The 16,495-nt window shown below is 49.4% G+C and overlaps 1 long non-coding RNA gene across 6 annotated transcripts in view; it reads left to right on the top strand.

Moving 5' to 3' along the window:
- Positions 1–16,172, top strand: part of LOC122681696 — a 57,996-nt gene extending 41,824 nt beyond the window's left edge. For 4 of the 6 annotated variants that reach the window (XR_006337076.1, XR_006337073.1, XR_006337077.1 and 1 more), the window contains 4 exons: positions 1,410–1,581; positions 9,972–10,042; positions 11,968–12,033; positions 12,633–16,172. This is a non-coding gene — a long non-coding RNA (uncharacterized LOC122681696). The remainder of the gene's footprint in view (positions 1–1,409; positions 1,582–9,971; positions 10,043–11,967; positions 12,034–12,632) is intronic. The other 2 variants (XR_006337078.1, XR_006337074.1) reach the window with 1 other exon arrangement.
- The last annotated feature ends 323 nt before the right edge of the window (positions 16,173–16,495 follow it).

The following is a 16,495-nucleotide window of genomic DNA, read 5'->3' as shown; positions in this document are numbered from 1 at the left end:
CCCCCCTAAAACCAGTGTCAAGGAGTTTTCTTTATTCCATGCAAGTGATCACATTTGGATTTGTCCAGCCTTTTAGGTTTTGCTGATCTAGTGGACATGAAGTGAGCTTTTAATTTGGATTTCCTGAATTACTAAGAGGTTGAGCATCTTTTCATATGCTCACTGGCTATTCATGTTTTCTATTTTCTGTGTTTGTTCTTTTTTTTCTTTTTGATTGTCTTTGTCTTGTTGATTTGTAGGAACTCTTTATATACTTTGAATACTAATCTTTGTCAGATTGTTACAAACATTTCCCAGTTTGTGGCTTATCTTTTCAGTTTTCTATGATGAACTTTGAACAGTCTTAATTCTAATGTAGATTAGTTTATTAATAGTTGCCTTTTATGGTTTGGATTTTTTGCTTCTTGTTTGAAAAATTTTCACCAACACAAATCCATCCTAATCTTTCTACAGTACATTTATACATATATTAAAAATGAGACATATTGTATGTCCTATTTTATAGCTACTTTTCTACTTATGGGGCCTTCCCTGGTGGCTCAGACGGTAAAGAGTCTGCTTGCAATGCAGGAGATATGGGTTCTATCCCTGGGTCAGGAAGATCTCCTGGAGAAGGAAATGGCAACCCACTCCAGTATTCTTGCCTGGATAAGCCCATGGACGGAAGAGTTTGGCGGGCTATGGTCCATGGAGTTGCAAAGAGTCAGACATGACTGAGCGATTAACACTTTCTACTTAAGAATATAACATGAACATTTATCTATGTCTAAAATTCTACAGCATCATTGGTAAATGGTTGCATAGTTTTTTTATTGCATGAAACATACTATTTACTGAATCCCTTATGCATGTTTTCATCTCCTATGTTGTTTTCAGTTTTTCATTATTATCAACAGATTTGTCAACAACATCCTGCAGCTATTTGGTCTACATTCATGGTGATTTCTCATAGATAAAGTCCTAGGAGAGAAATTGCCCCTCCAATTAAAGATTTCTGATCCATTGTAGCAAATTTGCCAGAGATCTTACTTGATTCCCTTCCCAGAACAACATGACATTGTATTAAATTGCCCTTCCCAAAAGTCTAGAATCAGCAAAGTGGATGGATGGCACCAGGTAGGGGGTCCTGGAGACTGTGTTTTGAGCTGAGAGTAGTTAGGAGATGGGTTTGGTTGCAGGCATGGAGATGGTCCCTCTACGGGAAGACTTTACCCCACTCCTTCCCACTGCCCTCACAGGTAACACGCCTTTATTAGGTGGTGTTGAACAAAAAGAGCCAAGAAATACCTGTTGAGACTGGCCTGGGTGTTGCTTCTCTGCTAACTAATTGTATTTCTTTCTTTCTTTCTTTTTTTTTTTTTTTTTTTTACCACGTTGCATGCCTTGTGGGATCTTAATTCCCCAAACAGGGATCAAACCTGTACCCTCTGCAGTGGAAGCTTGGCCTCCTAATCACTGGACTGCCAAAGAAGTCTCTAACTAATTTTATTTTGAACAGTGTGAGTGGCTGCCCCAACTAGTCTTTCTGTGTGTTGAGAACTGGTAATAGTGTCACTTACAGCTGCTGCCAACTGCGACTGGGTAAGCAAGTTTCTCATGAAATATTTTTCCAGTGAACCGAAAAATAAAAAAAGTCCCCCAGAGAATGCTCAGCTTGAGAACTTGAAAACCTTAGAATAGGACCCTCATCTTGCTAGGAGTATCAAACTTTTAATAGATAAGTATTTATGTTAGCAAATATCAACATATATTTAAAATTATTAATTGATACTAAATTTTGTTTATGGTGGTGGTGTACAGTTTTCCACTAGTGTGAACTGGCTTTATTTATTAATTTTTTTAATGAGACAATTTAAAGAAAAATATTGAGTAAATTATATGAAATACAAACAGAAAGAAAGAAAGAGTTGGTGGGGGGAGGTGGTATAGTTGTGTAGAAACTTTGAGAAACTCTGCCTTGATGGAAACCCCCTCCTTTGAAGAAGTCTAAGACATGGCTGGGTTGGGTCAGGGAACAGCAAAGCCTTAGGACTCTAGGGAGGCCTCTGGGCAGCTCCAGAAGATGGAGACATCCTATTCAGAGGAGGGGCAAGTCATTCTTTATGTTACCGAAAACATATGTAGGGACTAATAAGTGTCTTTCCCTCTTCATTGTCACTTAATACTTGTAGCAGCTTTGTGCAGTTCCAGGCTATGGGGGAGGTTACCCCATTCCTTTACAGAGAGGAATGGAGGCCTGGAGGGAAGAAGCAATTTGCTTGTGCTGCTCATGGGGTGAGCAGGCTTCCTTGGTGGCTCAGATGGTAAGAATCTGCCTGCAATGTGGGAGACCCAGGTTCGATCCCTGGGTTGGGAAGTTAGGGAAGATCCCCTGGAGAAGGGAATGGCAACCCACTCCAGTATTCTTGCCTGGAGAATTGCATGGACAGAGGAGCCTGGCAGACTACAGTCCAAGGGGTCGCAAAGAGTCGGACATGACTTAGTCACTAACACACACACATGCACACGAACACACACACACACATGCTCATGGGGTGAATACATGGGAGAGGAGGACTTGGCTCTAGTGGTGGCTTTGGAATTTGTGAAGAAGTATATCAGGACTTGGACCTCTGGGGCCAGTACACCCACAACCCTTTGATGACAACAGTAACAACGATAACCATTAGCATTTATTGAGTGCCTGCTGTGTGCTGGCTCTCTGCTAAGCAGCCTTGGCTGTCTCCATGAACACTTTATACTCACCCTCTGGCGTCGGATCCATCACTTCCCAGAACGTGTCGAGGGAGAAGTTATCAATTCATGGTGCCTGCTCTTGTAGAAACTTGAATTCCAGTAAGGCAAAAGTAAGGCAGAAAACAACCACAGAAAGACGTACATGAATGAGGTAATTTCACATAATGATAACTGCTATGAAGAAAACCAACAGGGCAAAAAGATATGGTTTCTGGAGGTAAGGAAAGGACAGTGCCACATGAGGTCGTCAGGAGAGGCTTCTCCGAGGAGGTGACATTGAAGCAGGCGCCATGAATGAACTGGGTTTGTTCCCAACCCCACTCATGACCTCAGACCTGTGCCACTTCAGCCTCAGGTGGCTCACGGGTGCTTCTGCCAGTCACCCGGCTCCCTTGTTAAGTGTCCTAGAGTTGTGGCTTATGGGCAGGAGTGTCTGGGACCTAGGGATGGAAGGGTGATAAGACACCCAAGCTGGAAGAGTTCGTGCCCATGGGGCTGCCCTGTCCAGTTCTAGGGCCTCTGTGTTCGAGGAGTTGTACAATACCCAGAGGTCTCTGCAGGTGATCTCTCTGGCCAGAAAGGTGACCAAGTCCCAAAGAGGAGATGGGCCCTGCTTACAGTTGTGCAAGTGCTGGGCTCAAGGGTACCCAGCTAAGAGGCCACCTAGCACCAGGGAGAGGGAGTGGCTGTCTCTAGTTCACACAATGGGATGCTGTGGGCTGGTGTGACTCTGAGCTTGGTGGGTTATGAGGGTAGAGATTGGCCCACGTTGCTTGCCCTTCTCTCTGCTTTGAGGCTTTGCCCCTGCCAGCCCAGGAGGCTAGAATAGGAGGCCCAGGAGGTAGAACATCATCACTATTTGAGGATTGCAGTCCTCCTTGATTATGGTGAGGGGAGCTTCTCAAGCTCATCACAGGCCTTCTGGGGCAGGGAAGGGGAAGGCCTGGGACTCCCTGGGGTCTTCGTGGAGCTTACAGGCTGAAGAGTGGGCAGGGCCTGGGGCGGGGGTGGCCCAGAAGGGGCTTATCTCCTCTGGGCCAGTGTCAGCTCAGGTCCCCAGCCTGTGGTACAGGCTGGAGCTGCCAGCCTGAGACTAGGGACCACAGCGAATTTGCATTTATATTGGAGACTTCTGTTTCCAGGGCCGGGGGGAGGAGGGTAGCCACGCTGGTCAACTGAGCAAGAGGCAGAGAGGAGGGGCTCCCGGCCTTGTCCTGCCAGGGGCACGGAAGTGGCTGGTGGGCTGGGCCTGCCTGGCCGAGGAACAGCGGCACAGAAGGTTCTCTGGGCACAAGGCCGGCCCTGACAGCCTGCCGGTCCACCCTCCCAGGCGCTTGCCAATGTCAGCTGGGAGTTGGCTCTGCCCCATGGGCCTGGGAGAAAGGTCAGAGGCCTGTGCCAGCAAGGGACTGGTGGAGACAGAGGGACTCCTGGGCACAACTGCGTTGTCCTGTCCTACCCTCTTCTCAACCTGTGAAGTGGTTTCAGCCAAGAAAACCAGGGCTCAGAGGCACTGAGCAATTAGTCCAAGGCGATCCAGCTCATAATCTAGTGCCCCTGAAGCTGCCTCCTAGTAACACTCAGGGTACTCATGTGCTCTGGGAGATGCCCTCTGACTCTGGGGTAGAGAGGACTTGGCAGATACAACAGTATCTGATTTGGGGAGAGTGGAAGGAGCTCGTCACAGACTCGTGACACCCTTAGGATTGGCTTTGTGATGGTTCGGCACACATGCTTCATTTTATGAAGAAGTCCATGGTTATGACCAGGTTCAGGCCAGATTGACCCTTGCCTTTGGGGATTGTAGCTTCTCCCTGTGAGATTTCATAAGGGGGAAGGAATGACAGAAAGGCACGAAGGAGGGAGAGAGGAAGAGAGGGAAGCGTGGAAATAAGGCATGGAAGAAAGGATAGAAGGAAGCATGGAAGGAGGGCTGGCTGGAAATAAGGAGGGAAGGAAGGGAAAGAGAGCAGTTGAGAAGAGGAGCCAAGACGTGCAGCACCCCACCAGCAGTGGGAGAAAGCCACCCACCCCCCGGCAGTGTGCTGCCTCCCTTATGCACCTGGAACTGTGGTGAGTCCCCTCCTGGCTGGGGGATGGAGTGGTGCTCCCTCCCCATCCTCCTGCTCCTCCCACTACACCGAGTCCCTCCTGGCTTCCAGTGGCAGGCTGAGTCCTGCTCTACGCGGGGGACCAGTGACTGCCTGGTGGGTGCTCCAGGGAACAGAGGTCAGAGCCCCCTGTGATTTTGGGGCTCAGTTCTGGTGACCCAGGCTTTATCTTCATCCCTTCGTGCTTTGCTGCCTCTGGACGGGGGTTCTGTCTTGCTCTTTGGGCTCTCTTCACTGCCCCCCTCCCCCATCCCTCCAGAAGGAGGTCTTGGCCCCCTTCCCCCAGCCTGTGACTGTGGGCTTGCAGCTGACAAACCTCCTGGTCCTGGCTCTCCATCCAGTAGCACGAGCCCTCCCTGTCTGTCACCAAACAGTCAGGATGGCCTGTTCCACCTGGCAGGCTGGCTAGTGCCCAGCTTCGTCTTGGGAAACGAGGACCAGCTCTGACAACCTGCTGCCCAGCTCTGACAACCTGCTGCCTAGGTTCAAATCCTGACTGTGCCTCTTCCTGACTATGCCCGAGCTGTGTGGGCTCGGGCAAGACCCTTCGCTTGTCTGGTATGAAGGTATTAATCGCTCAGTTGTGTCCGACTCTTTGGGATGCCATGGATTGTAGCCCGCCAGGCTCCTCTATCCATGGCATTCTCTAGGCAAGGATACTGGAGTGGGTTGCCATTCCCTTCTCCAGGGGATCTTCCTGACTCAGGGATTGAACCTTCATCTCTCATGCTCCTGCATTGGCAGGCAGATTCTTTGCCACTAGCACCACCTGGGAAGCCCTCGCTTCTCTGAGCCCTGGCTATTCATCAGTAAATGGGTGGAAAGCTAAGACCTGCCTCTTAGATTGCTATGTGGATTATATAAGATCATGCCTGGAAAGTGCTTGGCTCTGTGCCTGCCATCTAGTAAGCACTCAATACCTATTAGCTCTTATTATCCAAACTCTGTCTTTCAGCCTAGTGGGGATGTTAGGTTCCAGGGACCTGTTTCTGCGGCTCCTCCATTAACTTTTTTATGCCTAGTGTCTCACGGCTATTGCAGCATATCGAGGATTGAACCCTGCCACTGTTTTACTACTGCCGCTTCTTCCAGCTAACATTTAATGTGTCTTTATGATGAGCTACACATTGTTCAAGCATTTTAAAAAATATGGCTCCAAATTCCTTGACTCTCTTCCTGTCAAGGGGTGGGGTCTATGACCCCTCCTATGATAGTTTCTAGAAATAAAATATGGCAGAAGTGACACTGTGTGACTTCTGAGGATAGGTTAGATGTGGCCATAATCACCTGTGCTTGGGTCTCAGGGGACACTTGCTCTTGGAACCCAGCTGCCATGCTGTGAGGAAGCTCACGACCCAAGGAGAGGCCACATACAGCTGTTCCAGCTAATAGCCTCAGCCGAGCTAGGCTTGGCTGCCAGACATGTAAGGGCAGACTCCTTTTGATGATTCTGGTGCCTGGTCTTCAGTTCTTTCCATCTGAGGCCCCAGATACTGAAGAATGGGAGGAAGCCATCTCCCATGTGCTCTGTCTGAATTCTTGATCCATAAGAATCTGTGAGCTCTAGAGGCTGGTTAACAACACTGTATTTGGGGTGGGTTGTTACTCAGCAGTCAATAATCGGAACCCTTGCACTGACTCAGGGAGTAGTTGTTACAATCATCATTTCACAGAGGAGGAAATTAAACCCAAGATGCTTCAATGAGTTCCTCAAAGTCACAGGGCACCTAAGAGAGGGGATTTGTCCTCATGGGTCTCATTCAAAGCCGTGCACCATCCTCAAGGACATGGTGGGCCAGAGAGGGGATTAGGTATCAATTTGAAGGCCTTGGGGAGCCGCAGGAGGGCACTGCAGTGGAATCTGTGAGTTTGGGGAAGGGCTCTAAGAAGGGTGCCATGTGGAGAGGCTGAGAGGCTGAGAAGGGGCTTGAAGTGGCCACTGGGATGGACAGTGCCATCCTGCCATTGTCTACTATCTGCTCTCTGCCCTACCTCTCAGAGCTGTGAAGCTCTGAGAAGGACTCTGAGAAGTCCTTCTCTGTGAAGGACTCAGTTAGGAGTCCTGATCTTAGTTCTTCATGAGCTATGCACCTCTCAGAGCTTGGCCCAGCCAGGGATGCCCACCAGTTGGGCTGACCTGGGCTGTGCCTTTGGACAGGCAGAGCCTGGCTGCAGAGGCCAGGGGCTTCAGGGCCAATATGAGCAGAAAAAAGACCCAGGTGAGTTCTCTGCCCTGTGCACCTCAAGATGGGCCACAGTGCTCCAAGATCACCTGTGCCAACTGCATCTGTTTTGGAGTTGGCTGTGAGTGGAAGAGAACTCCGAAGAAGAGTGCCTTAAAGGAGACAAACACTGATTTCTCTTTCTCATAAACAGTCCAGAGGCCGGCAGTCCTAAGATAGCAAGATGGCTCTTTGGTCCACAGGGACCCAGATTTGTTCTATCTTACTGTTCCACACTCCTCAACACCTCATGGCCCAAAATAGCTGCTCATTCTCCAGTCATCATATTTACATTCTGGCCAGAGGGAAGGGGGAAGAGGCAAAAAATGCTCTGCCTCTCTTTAAGGACCTCTCTCAGAAATTGCACATGGTATTCTACTTTCCTCCTCTTGGCCAGGATGGAGACACATGGTCATACCTAACTGTAAGAGGCTAGGAAGTGTGGTCTCTATTCTAATGTCCATGTGTTCAGCAAGGTCTGCGGGGTCCTAATACTAAGGGAAAGGGAGACCATCGGCTTAGAAACCACCAGTAATCCCAGCCATACCCGAAAACTAGCAGCCAGAGTGAGTGTTTTTAAACTCATATCATTTTATTTCCCTGCTTTAAAGCATCCTGTAGCTCCCCCTGCTCCCACTATAAAGGCTAACTCCTTATCCAGTTCTCAGGACTGCCTGATTTTATCCTGACCTTATACCTCTGCTGCCTCATCCTCCCCAGCCCACCCCCAACACTGAATTCAAACCATACCCACACCCATTCTCACCCTGAGTCTCCTCTATGCTCTGATGATTTGGGAAATCCATAGTCAAGATCAGTCACAGAGGCAGTTGAAGACCATAAGGGCTGTGGTTGTAAAGTCCCTACCATGTGCCAGGTACATATATAACATTTTCCCATCTCAATCCAACCTCAGTGCCCTGTGAGGTTGGTACTCTTGGGACTTCCTTCTGTAGATAAGAAACACACGTGCTGGGTAGAGGCATGTCATGATCTCCTTGCTGCACTGCCTTGCTGATGAGAAATGACAACTGTGGGCATGGTGCACAATGCTCCCTTCTGTCATCTTGTGGCAGTCCTCAGAGCTACTGTGTCCCTTTTGCAAATGAGGAAACGGAGGCTCAGAGAGGAACAGTGACTCCCCCAAGGCCACGCAGCCAGGTAATAGCCATGTCCTGATTGGAACCCAGGTTTCTCTGCCCCTTGCCTCCTGGAGCTCATCCTGGCCGATTTCAGGGCCTATTCCCTGGAGCTTCACCAGCTGCCCCGTTTGCCTCCCCAGGGAGGAGTGAGGACAGACTGCACTCTCCCTTCTGTGGTCCTGGTGAAGGTGGCAGGGATTCCAGTGTCCAGGCTTCAGATGAGGAGATGGAGACGGAGGTCCCCAGAAGGAAGGAACTTGCCCAGGATCCTACCCATCATCAAGGGCATTACTGGCAAGGAAGCCAGGTCTCCTGGCTTCCAGTGCAGGGATCTTACACACTCAGCTAATTCATGCACAAATATTTATTGAACACCTGCTGTGTGCCAGGCACAGTGCTAGCCTCTGGGAATCACAGAGATGACAAAAACAGGCGTAAATGCCTGTACCCGCCACCGCCCCCCCTCTGCCCCATCCCACCATGGAGCTAACATTCTAGGGCAGAGTTGGGGAAGGGGAGGTGGTGGAAACTAACCAAATAAATCTTCAGCAGCTACTGTCTTCCCTCTTTATTTCTTTCCTTCAACAAATATTTATTGAGAACTATATTTCTATAAGACAGACATGGTCCTGACTCTCCTGGAGTGAGGGTCTAGTGGTGGAGATAGGCACTAAATGAGGAGACACATAAATAAACAAGATAAATTCAGATTGTAATAATGGCAGAGAAGACATCAAGGTTAAGTGCTGGGGAGTGAGGGGGAGGGGAGGCAGAGCTTCGGAGGGTGTGGTCTGGGAAGGTTTGAGGGCTGGAGCTGAGATCTGAAGGGCATGAAGCAGCCAAGCAGGGTGTTTCAGTTGGAGGAAACAGCAAGTGCAAAGGGGCCAGGTAGGACTGAGCTTGGAGGTGTGGGGAGGAGCAGTGAGAAGGCCAGGTGGCTGGAGCAGGGTGAGAGGTGGCAGGTCAGACTGGGACGCGAGAAGGGCCAGGGTGCCGTGGAGGGATACTGAATCGAGAGAGGGATGACTAGACCCACAGGGGGCACTGCTTGGGCAGGCCAGTCATCCCTACATCTGGGGGTTTCCCAGCCAGACCCCCGAGGGGGAGCGCTGAGCACCTGCTGGCCTGGCACTGTCTGCCTCTGCAGAGATAAAGCCCCACAGCCCCCTGCAGTGGAGCCCCCCTGGGCAGTTGCTCCACCTGCACAGCCGGCGAGGGCATTGTGTGCTGGCTCTGACAGGCACACCTGGTGCTCTCACTAGCCTGCTGTCTGTCCTGATTTAGGGGCTCATCCTGGCTGGTTTCAGGGCCTGTTCCCCAACGTCCACCAGCTGGGATGAGGCTGGCTGAGGAGGAGGAAGCAGGCTCTGGTAGTAACCCGGGTAGCAAGCATGTCTCAACCTGGCAAGCCCACTGGACCCAGAGAGAAGTAGTCCTGAGCACCTATGAAACTCCAGACTTCCCTTTTCTGTTCACCTTTCCCCAGATTGCAAAGAGCCTGGGGCTCATGCAGGAAGCAAGGTTCAAGTGCCAGTTTAACTGTGATGCTTAGAAATTTTCAATCTCCCTCTCTGGGCCTCAGTATCCTCATCTGTACAATGGAGGGGTTGACTTGATTAAATTCAGTGTAGACTCTAGAGATAGACTGTCTGAATCTTCACTTTACCATGTAGTGGCTATTTGAACCTAGGTAAATTATTTTCAGTGCCTCAGTTTACTCATCTATAAAATGGGAGTATAATAATAGCATCTGTTTCAAGGGTTGTCTGAAGACTGAGTTATGTGTGCTTAGAAGACTGTGCCTGGTGCTTAGAACACTGCTTGTCCCATGGTAAGTGCTATATTTAACTCCGATTGGTATTATTATTCAAATCTTTAGAGAACATTGAACTGGAAAGACTTAGAAAGACTCTAAGATAACCGAGTCTGTTTGTTTGCAAACTTTTTGGTCTTTGTTTTTAACAAGAGGCTTTGCATTGCTCAAGAGAAATTTTACTCAGAGGCCCAGCTGTTCAAGAGGATAGAGGGAGGGGGTGCCTGCCCCACCTGCTTCCCCGTCTCTGTGTCTGCAGCCCTCAAGGGGGATGCTGGAGCATAATTTGAGAACTCCTGCTCAGTCCATCTCCTTCAGCTCACAGTCAGGGAAACTGAGACTCAAGAGAAGGACAGGGACCAGCCCAGGTCCCACAGGGATTGAGTGGCTCAGCCTAGCCTAGAACCCAGATCCCCTGGTTTTCTCAAAGCAAGACAAGGGGCAGGAGCTGGGAGAAAAGCAAGGACCAGAAGCCACTTAGGGGACTGGGTGCATTGTGGCGACAAGTTATTAGCATGCAAATTACATGCAAATAGATGCAAAACAGCATGTTTTATGCTAATTTGCAGAGTCGAGAGCTACGACATTTTTGGTAATAGGGCAGCAGCCCTGGTCCCTGGGCATTGCCGAACACGCGTCCCTTTTTTCTTTCCTTCTTTCATTATTATGATCAGGCCCATAAATCTTGGCTTGGCTGTAATCCCGCCCCTTCTCGTCTGCAAGCCTGGCTCTTGTCACCCTCAAGGGCTTCCTCTTCAGTCTCCTGGTCCTGCCTGGGCTCAGAGATGGGCCTGGGCAACGGATCAGAGAACCAGGATTCAGGAGCCACTAGTCAGCTCCAGGGCGTGGAAGCTGCTCCTTGAGGAGGGGGGCCTGGGTGGAAATCTGATGGGGCTCGGGTCATGGCTGCCACTCCTCTGTGCCAGTTGTCCTGGGCATCTGGAGTATGTCCACCATGCCTTCCCAAAGCCAGCCCTAAGCCCAGGTTTGGCACCTCTGCTGAGCTCCCATGGCCACTGTGGTATTCTTGCTATTGTCTGGGGTTGGCCAGCCTTGCAGGATGACCCACTCCAGGAGGGCAGGGCCTGCTCCTTTTCTTGTACACCCAGTACCTCGGACACAGGTTTTGGATGTATCTGGTGTTGGAGAACTGAAGCAGTACACAGAGATCTAGATGTGCACCTGGGTGAGCTTGCAGTTTCTGAAACCATACTGCTTGAATTCAAATCCTAACACCTCTGCTTTCTGAGAAAATGCTAGCACTCATACTAACAGGAACGATGCACCTACCATGATCCAGGTGCTTTGCTTGACGCTTACTGTTTAGGCTCTCACTGATAATAATACAGTAAGTCCCCCACAGACAAACTTTAGGTTAGGAACTTTCAGAGATGCGAATGTGCCCCTGTATGCCAGTTGCTGTACTTTACCACTGTACTTTTCAAGACACTATACTGTAAGATTTAAAATGTTTTATTTTTTGTGTTTTTTTATGTATTATTTGTGTGAAAAGTGTTATAAACCTAGTACAGTACAGTATTATATAGCTAGGTGTGTTAGTTGGGTATCTAGGATGACTTTGTTGTACTTACGAACAAACTGGACTTACCAGCACACTCTTGGAAAGGAACCTGTTTGTACGTGGGGGACTTACTATATCTTATAGGGTGGGTATTTTATTATGGCTCCCATTGTATGAGGAGAGGTCAAATGATTTCCCCAAGGTCACAACCCCAGGGGAGCTAACTAAAGGGGCATTTATATTTATTGAGGATGAATGCCTCACAAGGCAGTGATTCTAAACCACTCAGCAAAGCTGCTGTCACAGGAAATCAGAGCTTCTACCTTACCATCTGCCAACCTTTTGACAGTGTTAAACTTTACCTGTGCCCATAGAAAATATGGATGGTTAAGAAATCTCCTCAACTTTTTGTTTTTTGCAGTCCCTCTACCCATTTTGTTCTGGTAAATGGCTTACTGCAAGTCACCACCTTCTCCATAATACTTAGGTAAGACTCTATCCATCTTTCTCATGGCTCCCCTAAGACTGGAGATGACTCCCCTTGTTTGTGACCTTTTCCCTTTTGCCTGAGCCTGCTAAGGCCAAACAAAGACCTTCCCATTCTTTGTCTCCTGGTCGATTAGCTGAGGTTAGAACTGTTTGTGCCATCTGAAACTAGACACAGAGAGAAACATTTCCTGTTCAGCTGGTTGAGACAAACATTCCCCAACCTGTAACCTGTCTACTCCACCCTATAAAAGTCAGGCAAACCGGCCCAGCCCAGACACCGTGGTCTTGGGCTCGCGGGTGCTTCTCCATTGCAAGAGCTTGAAAAAAAGTCACCTCTCCCATTGTCCGATGTATTTTGTCTTTGACACTCTTCTACTGTGCCGTTTTTCAGTTAAGGCTCCCGAGCCTTTTTAGAGCCCCGCGTGTGACCTTGGATCACTTCCTAAGCATCTCCAGGCTCTGGGCTCCTCTGCTGCAAAACGTGATGATCACCGGCCCTACCTCCCCAGGTTGAGACAGGAGATCACGCCCGGAAACGCTTGGCGCAGAGCCGGGCCGGAGTGAACGCTCCAGAAATGTCAACCTTTGTGTTTGCAGGAGAGGCGAGCGGCGCTTGGGACACTCGGCCGGCGGAAGTGGAGGAGTGGAACGCGCGTCTGGAGACCTCTACCCCTGCTCCGGCGCTGGGGGGCTGTCCTCCGGCGCCCCCCGGGATCGTAGTCTGGGTCGGGGGTCGGGGTGGGGGGCATACTCCCCACTCCCGCCCTCCCCGCCGCCCGCCTTTGATTACGGCTAGCAGCGAATCGCCGAGCAAATTAACTTTTTGCACACTTCATTATGCGCCGCCCCGCGTCCCCCCGGGGCCGCGGCCCCGCCCCCGCCCCGCGCCGACAACTTGATTGGGCAATTAATCTTCGCGCCCCCCCCGCCCCCCGCAGCCCGACCCGGGCCTTTGTGCGCCTGCACGCGGGCCGCCGGCGCCCGCCCGGACGCCGGGTCTGCTGGCGCTGATAAGGCGCGCGCGCCGCCCGGCCCCCGCCTTTGTCCGCGCGCGGGGAGGCGCGGCCGTCGCTGCCGTCTAGCACCCCGTCAGCGCGCCCCCGCCCCCTCGGCTCGGTCCATCTGTTTGAGCTGCGCAATCCTCCAGCGGCCTGGCGGGGGAGGGGTCTCGCTCTCGGGCCGGGAGCCAGCACCCCCTCCACCCGGTCGCTCCCTGTGTAGGAGTGACGCCCCCAGCCCCCGAGAAACACACACGCGCGCGCACACACACACACAGCGCCCAATTAAGCAGCGCGGTAGTAATTAAGAAGTGGGGGGCGCGAGGCACAGCAGCAGTCTAAGGAATGGAGGGGTTTCCGAGCTGTGTCCAAAAAAAGAAGGGGCCCTGCCACCCATTCTGTACCCAGGTGTGTGACCTCTGGTTACACGCTTGGGGCTCTGCAGACTCGGATGGCTGTGGTTGGGGTAGGAGGAGAGAAGGAGAGGCCCTGGGAATTTCTCTGATAAGTCATGCTTCTTTGTGCATTTTTTTCTGGTGTTTTGCCAGCAATTGACCCAGCCTCAAAAAGGCAGCCTGTGATTAGTGAGTGTTGAGAACCCGGGCCCTAAATGGAAGCTAAATGCAGGACGATTGTAGAGACCAATAGCAAGGTGGTTTAGAAAGAGCTCCCAACTCACTGTGGGAGGCTGTGTTTCAGGTAACAGCTCTGTGCCCAGGGGTGGTGGAGGCCACGGGCTGTCAGCGCTGGGCATCCAGCATGTGCTCACCGGTGTTGGTTCTTGGGATTTTCTCTGGCCTTCCCTGGACGACACAGGCCAGGGACTGAAAGCTGATGGGTGAAAGATGATGCTGAAAACAGGCTCTTGAGTTTCCTCCTGCTCCAGGGCCAGTGGGCATGGGTGCAAAGCTTGTGGTCTGTGCAGAGCTTAGGGCTGGGGTGTGTGTGTGTGTGTGTGTGTGTGTGCATGCTTAGGGCTGGGGTGTGTGTGTGTGTGTGTGTGTGTGTGTGTGTGTGCGCGCGCGCGCGCCCTGGGAAGTGTCTGCACCAGCTTGTGAAGGGTTCGAGTTTTGTTTGAGTAAAGGATTCTTAGCCTTCACTAGTGCTCATAATAAGGGTGTGACCCAGTGTGCACAGAATCTCTGAGGAGGGGGCTGGCAAAGCAGCTTCATCTGGGCAATCCACCAGCAATGCTGACTGAACACTCACTGTTTGCAGAGTTCACAAGGGCGCCCCTAGATGCTAGGACAGCGTGAGCAAAGCAGAGCTGCTTGCTGTCCTCACAGGCTCACAATCTAGTCTGAGAGAGGGATGAGAAAGCAGATAAACACAGAAGTCATGAGATAATAGAGCTGGAGATTAAAATAAAGCAGGACAACTGAGTTGGTGTGTGGGGGAGATTAAAATAAAGCAGGACAACTGAGTTGGTGTGTGGGTCCCACTTGCTGGACACCCCCTCCCCACCACCACCCGGATGCCCCGATGCCCCGGTAATGAAGTCTGCACTCTGGAATGTAGGGACCTGGGCCGCCCTGACTCTCTGCAACCCATCTCTCTACTCCCTGGGACCTAGACCCCCCAGCCAGTTCTGTGGCCATCCCAGGGGCAGGGTCGCTGGGATGATGGGCAGGCTCAGTCTGCTGTGGGCTCTCCCCCTTATTCCTGTGCAGGTGGTGGTGGTGGTTCCTTCGGATAATGACAGCCTCCAGTCTTGCATGACGGAAAGGCCTCACGGGTTTATAGTCCAGAAGGGGCCCTGTGAGCAGAAGCTGAATTAAAATGGAGAAATACAGCTTCCCCTTCCTCCCCTCCTCTCCCTCCCCCCGCCCAACTTCCCTCATTCCCACAGCCCCTGAGGCCATGGGTGAATAGTTTCTTAGTCCATTTGCCTTGCTAAGCTGAGTTAGTGAGCTGGGAATATACCTCCCTATGCAAAGAGTCAGACACGACTGAGCGACTGAACTGATGGATACTAAAGTTAGGAGACACCCAGAACCAGCAAGTGGAATAAAGAGAATACTGCTTGACTCTGAATGCACCACCCCTCCACTCCCCAGTACAGACTAAGTTTAGATCCCTTGTCAACTCTAGTCCCCGATTCTAATGTTCTGGCTCTAAACATTCTAAGACTTCAGAGTTGTAGACTCTGACATTCTAGAATATTAACATCCTATGCATCTTACATGACCATTCTGGATGTCTATGATTTCTGCCCTTGTGTTCTAGAATTCTGGGACCCCAATATTGATTTTTGTTGGGGTCTACTCATTGAAGTAACAAAAGAGAAAGACTCCATGCAGAGTCACATGAGTTGTCATAATGATAGCAACTAACAGTCTTTCAATCATGCTTTTATTCAACAGTTCTTTTTGTTGTTGTTGTTTAAAGAATCTTTTAAGTGCCAGACACTGTTCTTGGATTATACAAATAAATTTAAATATTAAAAAATAGACAAATACACAATTTGTTAGAAGATGACATGCGCAGGAGAGAGGGGTTGGGAATGAGGGAGCACAATTCAAATTGGTGGTCAAGGTAGGACTTACTAAGAAAGTAATATTTGATTTTCTATTTATTCTTTCATTTATTGAAAGTTGAAATCTCGTTGTATAACTATGGATTTGTTTCTCCTTGAAGGTCTACCAGCTTTTGCTGTACATATTTTACATCTCTGCCATTAGGAGTATAAACATTTAAAATTGTTTTATGCTCTTAATTAATCAATCCATTACTTGTTATGAAATGACCTTTTCTATCCCTGGTAAGATTCTTTGCTCTGAAATGAACTTTGTCTGATATTAACCTAACCACTCTAGTGTTCTTTTAGTTAGTGTTAGTATGGTTTATCTTTTCAAATCCTTGTACTTTTAACTTGTGTCTTTATATCTGAAGTGGATGTGTGGTTTTGTTTTTGTTTTGGTAGATGACATGTATTTGGGTCTTTATAAAAATTCAATCTGACAATCTCTGCTTTTTAATTGGGAGTGTTTAGACCATTTACATTTAATGTGATTACTGATATGATTCAATTTAAGCCTATTATCTCATATTTGCTTTCTCTGTCCCATTTGCTCTTTCCTTTTCTTCTTTTTCTGCCTCATTTCTTTCTTTCTTTTTTATTTTGACAATTTTTAAAAGTCTTTATTAAATTTGTTACAACATTGCTTCTGTTTTATGTTTTGATTTTTTGGCTCTGAGGGCATGTGGGATCTTAGTTCCCTGAGCAGGGATCAAACCCACACCCTCTGCATTAGAAGGTGAAGTCGTAACCAATGGACTGTCAGGATAGTCCCTTTTTCTGCCTCATTTCTGATTAACTGAGCACTTTTCATCATTTCATTTTCCCTCCTTTATTGGCTTCTTATCTATAATTCCTCATTCTGTTATTTCAGTTGTAGCATTAGAATTTATGGTATATGTCTTTAACTTGTCACAGTCTACTGTCAAGTGATATTATACCAC

Source organism: Cervus elaphus, chromosome 23, assembly GCF_910594005.1.
Source record: "Cervus elaphus chromosome 23, mCerEla1.1, whole genome shotgun sequence".
NCBI classification, from domain to species: domain Eukaryota; kingdom Metazoa; phylum Chordata; class Mammalia; order Artiodactyla; family Cervidae; genus Cervus; species Cervus elaphus.
The sequence above is the reverse complement of the archived record's forward strand: the minus strand, read 5'-3'. Positions and strand labels throughout refer to the sequence as shown.